Genomic DNA, 6,466 nt, shown 5'->3' with positions numbered 1-6,466 from the left:
CCCTTGCCTGCAGAACTTAAACTACTAGCTCCAGGTCCTTGGCTCTTTCCCCTCCCTCAGACCCCTCTCCTGCCCCAGCACCAACCCCGGCTTACAGGCAGGCAGAAAGACCTCCGAAGGCACAGAGCGTCTTCTAGGGTGCCACTCGACTCCGTCCTTCTCTCTTCTAGCCCCATGGAGGACTAAGCCAGTGGCAAGGAAGGGGATGGGGGTGAGGAGGAAATGCAGGCCTGATAGGGATTCCAGTGACCAGGAATCCCTTGGACACAAGCCCTTATCGCCGCACTCCACGGCTTTCCCCCAGGCCCTCTTTGTGGTTCTCTCTTCCGCTTTCCTTTTACACAGGGGAGATGGGGGTGGACTCCTCCAAACAGCCTTCTGCCATCTTTTAAAAACCTCTCCAGGGCCGGGTGCGTGGCTCATCCCTGTAATCCCAGAACTTTGGGAGGCTGAGGCGGGCGGATCACCTGAAGTCAGGAGTTCGAGACCAGCCTGACCAACACGGGGAAACCCTGTCTCTACTAAAAATACATTAGCCAGGCGTGGTGGCGCATGCCTGTAATCCCAGCTACTCGGGAGGCTGAGGCAGGAGAATCGCTTGAAACCGGGAGGTGGAAAGAGGTTGCGGTGAGCCGAGATCGTGCCATTGTACTCCAGCCTGGGTGACAAGAGCAAAACTCCATCTTAAAAACAAAAAAACCTCTCCAGATGCCCGCTTCTCTTCCTCTTCACAGCTGCATTCTGAGAGTTGCCTACTTTTAATTCTCTCCCACCTTTCTCTCTGCCTTCTCACCCCAGTCTATGCTGATTTCTTTCCCCTGCTACTCCATTGACTCGGTTCTTACCAAGGTCTTTAATGCTCTCCCTCCTCTACATCCATGGGAAACTTCTCCGCTGTGATCTTACTTTATTTCGGCAGCCTGCATACCCATGGCCACTCGCCCCTTGGGATTCTCCTTTTGGCCTCTGTGACACATGACCCTGTAATTTTCTTGGTTTTCTTCTTACCTGTTTGGTTGGGCCTTCTCAGTCTCCTTCATAGATTCCCCTTCTTGAACAATTAAACTGCCCCCAGAGTTTGTGCTTAGGCTGTCTTCATTCCCAGCTAATTTTTATATTTTTAGTAGAGACGGGGTTTCACCATGTTGGTCAGCCTGGTCTCGAACTCCTCATCTCAAGTGATCCACCCACATTGGCTTCCCGAAGTGCTGGGATTAGAGGCATGAGCCACCGCGCCTGGCATTCTCTTCTTTTCTTATGCTATGCAACCACCTGAGATTATCCTCATCCATTCCCTTGCCTTCAACCACCACCTACAACCTAATGACTCTCAAATCTATGTCTCTAGTCCAGACCCTTCTCCTGAGACACAAGCACATATGTCCAGCTGCCTTCTGGACATCTCTACTTGGATGTCCCACAGACACCAAAACAATATGCTCAAAGCTGAACTCACCATCTCTCTCCAAATGGCTTCTCCTCCTGTGTTGCTCAGCCTGGTGAGTGGCACCATCATCCACTCATTTACCTAACCATTCAGTCAACACAAACAAAATCCCTAATAGTCATCTCTAACGTCTCCCGTCTTTCATCCCCATCACCAAGTCCTGGTGATTTTATCTCCCGTCTCTCTCAAACCTACTCTCCATCCACACCATCCTGCCAGCATTCCTAGTCCAAGGTTGTTGTTGTTTCTTGTTCATATCCTCCTCCTCCTCTTCTTCTTCCTCCTCTTCCTCCTTTCTTCTTCTTCTTCTTTTTTTTTTTTTTGAGATGGAGTCTTGCCCTATCTCCCAGGCTGGAGTGCAATGGCTCCATCTCGGCTCACTGCCATCTCTGCCTCCTGGGTTCAAGCAATTCTCCTGCCTCAGCCTCCTGAGTAGCTGGGATTACAGGCGCCCGCCACCATGCCCGGCTAATTTTTCATATCGTTAGTAGAGACGGGGTTTCACCATGTTGTCCAGGCTGGTCTCCTTTGCTCTGTCTCCCAGGCTGGAGTGCAGTGGCGCAATCATGCCTCACTCAAGGACAAACTCCTGGACCCAAGGGATCCTCCTGCTTCAGCCTCCCAAGGAGTTGGGACTACAGGCATGCACCACCACACCTGGCTGATTTAAAAATTTTTTTCTAGAGACAGAAAAACATTTGTGTGTTGCCTAGGCTGGTCTCAAACTCCTGGGCTCAAGCGATCCTCCCACCTCGGCCTCCCAAAGTGCTGGGAGTACAGACGTGAGCCACCATGCCCTGCCCAGGGCACCATCTTCTCGCTACTGCTTCCCTGCAACAGCCTCCTTGCTGGTCTCCCAACTTCCCAATTCCCTTTCTTCTCTTTATTCCCCACTGGAGTGGTCTTTCAGAACTGCACATTTGCTCATATCCTTCCACTGCTTGAAATTCACCAATGGGCCAGGCACAGTGGCTCACACCTGTAATCCTAGCAGTTTGGGAGGCCGAGGCGGGTGGATCACCTGAGGTCAGGGGTTTGAGACCAGCCTGGCCAACATGGCGAAAACCCATCTCTAATAAATATACAAAAAATTAGCCAGACATGGTGGCCGGCACCTGTAATCCCAGCTACTAGGGAGGCTGAGGCAGGAGAATAGCTTGAGCCCCAGGGGGCATAGGTTGCAGTGAGCTGAGATCACACCCCCTCACTCCAGCCTGGGCGAAAGAGCGAAATTCTGTTTCTAAATAAATAAATAAATTCACCAATGGCTCCTCATAGATCTCAGGAGAAAGTCTAAAGTTCCCAACATGGCCTGCAGGGTCCTGCAAGGTCTCCCCTTTGCCTGCCTGTCCAGCCCCATCTGTTCCCACTCTGCCCTTACTCTTGATCATTCTCTCCTGTGCCTGAACTTTTTCTTCAACCCTTATCCCCTTCTGCCTAACTTTTACTTATTTGGCAAGTTCCAGCTCAGAATTCCTTCCTCTGGAAAGCCTTTTCTGACTTCCGAAGACCAGGTTAAATGTCTATTACAGAAGGTCAGACACCATGCCCTGCCTGTTGGTCCACTGCCCCTTCTGTGATGAGAATGTGGCCCTGCACTGTTCCCCAGTAGGGGCTCCATGCAGCCACCTGAGCCTGCCCCTATCTGCTTCCAGCTGGTGACTGGACAAGGGATAGACACTTAAGCCAGATGCAGTTAATCCATAGATTTGCCATTTATATAAGTTGCCAGCTGCAAAGGTATTGGAAAATGTGGGGAAGACAAGGTAGTATAGAAAGTGAGGTGGGAGTTTGTCTGGAGAGAAGCCATGAAATTGAATAAGGACCCCGAGCCCACAGGCTGTTGATTTTTTTTTTTCTTTTTGACACTCACCCAGGCTGGAGTGCAGTGGCATGATCTCAGCTCACTGCAACCTGTTCAAGCAATTCTCCTGCCTCAGCCTCCCAAGTAGCTGGGATTATAGGTGAACACCGCCATGCTGGGCTAATTTTCATATTTTTAGTAGAGATGGGTTTCACCACGTTGGCCAGGCTGGTCTTGAACTCCTGCCCTCAAGTGATCTGGCCACCTTAGCCTCCCGAAGTTCTGGGATGACAGGTCTGAGCCACTGCGCCCAGCCTGCTGTTGATTTTTGAGGGCATTTTACTGTATCAGAATGTTTAGTTGCAAGCAACAGAAAATGGTCTGCCTAATTTAGGCTGCAAAGGAATTCATTAAAAATACGTTGGTGGGGCACATTTTCTCAGGACCTCCTGGGACAGTGTCATGGGTGAAAAAACAAAACCGAAACAAAACAACAACAACAAAAAAAAACCTGGCTACTTCAAAGACTTCCCAGTGAGGTCTGGAGAAGCAGACATGGAGCTATGCAGTCAGGAACAGCGCCCAGAACCAGGCTGCAGAACCAGTCCGGTGAGCGAAATTCTGCTCCTGCTGCAAGACCAGGTTATGGAAGCATGTAGAGCTTGAGCTGCTGAGCCAGAAACAGTGTTATCACAACAGCACCTGCTGCAGACAAAATCCTACACCATCCCTATTCCTTTGTGATACTGGCTCCTAATTCAAAGTCTGGGCCAGGCGTGGTGGCTCACGCCTGTAATCCCAGCACTTTGGGAAGCCGAGGCAGGTGGATCACCTGAGGTTAGAGTTCGAGGCCAGCCTGGCCAACATGGTGAAACCCCATCTCTACTAAAAATAAAAATTAGCTGGGCGTGGTGGCACGTGCCTGTAATCCCAGCTACTCGGGAGGCTGACACAGGAGAATCACTTGAACCTGGGAGACGGAGGTTTCAGTGAGCCAAAATCGCACCATTGCACTCCAGCCTGGGCGACAGAGTGAGACTCTGTCTCAAAACAAAACAAAAAAGTCTGGGTGAGTCTGATTGGGCATGTGCCTGTGACCCAGCTGCAAGAGAGTCTGGGAAAGCAAGTATCTGGCATTTGCAGCTAGGAAAGCTGAAGCATGCTCCGCTTCTCCGAAGATTCTGAAGTTGAAGGATTTTCCATAGACTCACATGCTTTGGCACCTACTAAAGTGATCCTATGTTTTACTTTCTTCAGATGTCAATGTCCTGGTTTTTTTTTGTTTGTTTGTTTTGTTTTTTTTGAGCCTTCCGGCTCTGTTGCCCAGGCTGGAGTGCAGTGGCACAATCTCGGCTCACTGCAACTTCTGCCTCCCGGGTTCAAGCAGTCCTCCTACCTCAGCCTCCCAAGAAGCTGGGACTACAGGCGCGTGCCACTATGTCTGGCTAATTTTTGTATTTTTTATAGATATGGGTTTTGCTATGGCTGGTTGTGAACTTCGAGTTCAAGCAATCTGCCTGCCTCAGCCTCCCTAAGTGTTGAGATTACAGGTGTGAGCCATCGTGTCACGCCCTGAATTGTATTAACACATTTCTGAATTTTGCATCTTTGAGTCCTTGGAATTAACCTTACTTGGTCAATACAATTCTGAGTTGATTTGCTCACTTTTTTTTTGTTTTTTTTGAGACAGAGCCTTGCTATGTTGCCCAGGCTGGAGTGCAGTGGCACGATCTCGGCTCACCACAACCTCCGCCTCCCAGGTTCAAGCAATTCTGCCTGAGCCTCCTGAGTAGCTGGGATTACAGGCGCACCACCACACCTGGCTAATTTTCTGTATTTTTAGTAGAGAGGGCATTTCACCATGTTGGCCAGGATGGTCTTGATCTCTTTTTTCGCTCTTGTTGCCCAGGCTGGAGTTCAATGGCGTGATCTCGGCTCATGGCAACCTCCGCCTCCTGGGTTCATGTGATTCTCCTGCCTCAGCCTCCCAAGTAGCTGGGATTACAGGCATACGCCACCACGCCCAACTAATTTTGTATTTTTAGTGGAGACTGGATTTCTCCATGTTGGTCAGGCTGGTCTTGATCTTCCGACCTCAGGTGATCAGCCTGCTTCGACCTCCCAAAGTGCTGGGATTACAGGCATGAGCCACTGCGTCCAGCCTGCTCACATTTTATTTAGGACTTTTGCCTCTAAGTTAGAATATAGGAGTGGCTTATAGATCTCTTTTGGGGATCTTTGTTTTTCTGTTTGTTTGGTTTTATGATCAGAGTTTATGCTAGCCTTGTAAAATAAATTGGAAAACTATATTCTCTGGAACAGTTATAGATAGGGATTTTCTGTTCTATATAGATTGGTGGAGTTCACCTATAAACCCATCTGGAGACTGGGCGCGGTGGCTCACGCCTGTAATCCCAGCACTTTGGGAGGCTGAGGCGGGCGGATCATGAGGTCAGGAGATCGAGACCATCCTGGCTAACACGGTGAAACCCCATCTCTACTAAAAAATACCCAAAAAATTAGCTGGGCGTGGTGGCGGGCGCCTGTAGTCCCAGCTACTTGGGAGGCTGAGGCAGGAGAATGGCATGAACCCAGGAGGCAGAGCTTGCAGTGAGCCGAGATCGCGCCACTGCACTCCAGCCTGGGCGACAGAGCGAGACTCCATCTCAAAAAAAAAAAAAAAAACATCTGGATGTGGTGCCACTTCGGAGATAGGTTTTTGTGTTTTTTTGTGTGCTTGGTTTGGTGTGATTTGAGACAGGGTCTCACTTTGTCACCCAGGTGGAATACAGTGGTGCCATCATGGCTCACTGCAGCCTCAACCTCCCAGGCTCAAGCGATCTTCCCACCTCAGTCTCCTGAGTAGCTGGGACCTCAGGCATGTGCCACTATGCCCAGCTATTTTTAAAAATTTTTTGTAGAGACAGGGTCTCACTATGTTACCCAGGCTGGTCTTGAACTTCTGGGCTCAAGCAGTCCTCCTGTCTCCACCTCCCAGCCACTCAAAAGGCTGAGGTAGGAGGACTGTTTGAGCCCGGGAGGTCGAGGCTGCAGAAAGCCATGATTGCAGCACTGCACTCCGGCCTGGGTGACAGGGTGAGACCCTGTCTCAAAATAAAATAAATAAATAAATAAGTTCCTTCCCTAATATTCTTCGTGTTATTGAAGCCACCTTTGCAAAATTATGACTGAGACAGTGAAAGAGATCTAACCTA

The sequence above is a fragment of the Pan paniscus genome, chromosome 19 (assembly GCF_029289425.2).
Source record: "Pan paniscus chromosome 19, NHGRI_mPanPan1-v2.0_pri, whole genome shotgun sequence".
Classification (NCBI taxonomy): domain Eukaryota; kingdom Metazoa; phylum Chordata; class Mammalia; order Primates; family Hominidae; genus Pan; species Pan paniscus.
This window is presented reverse-complemented; position numbering follows the sequence as displayed.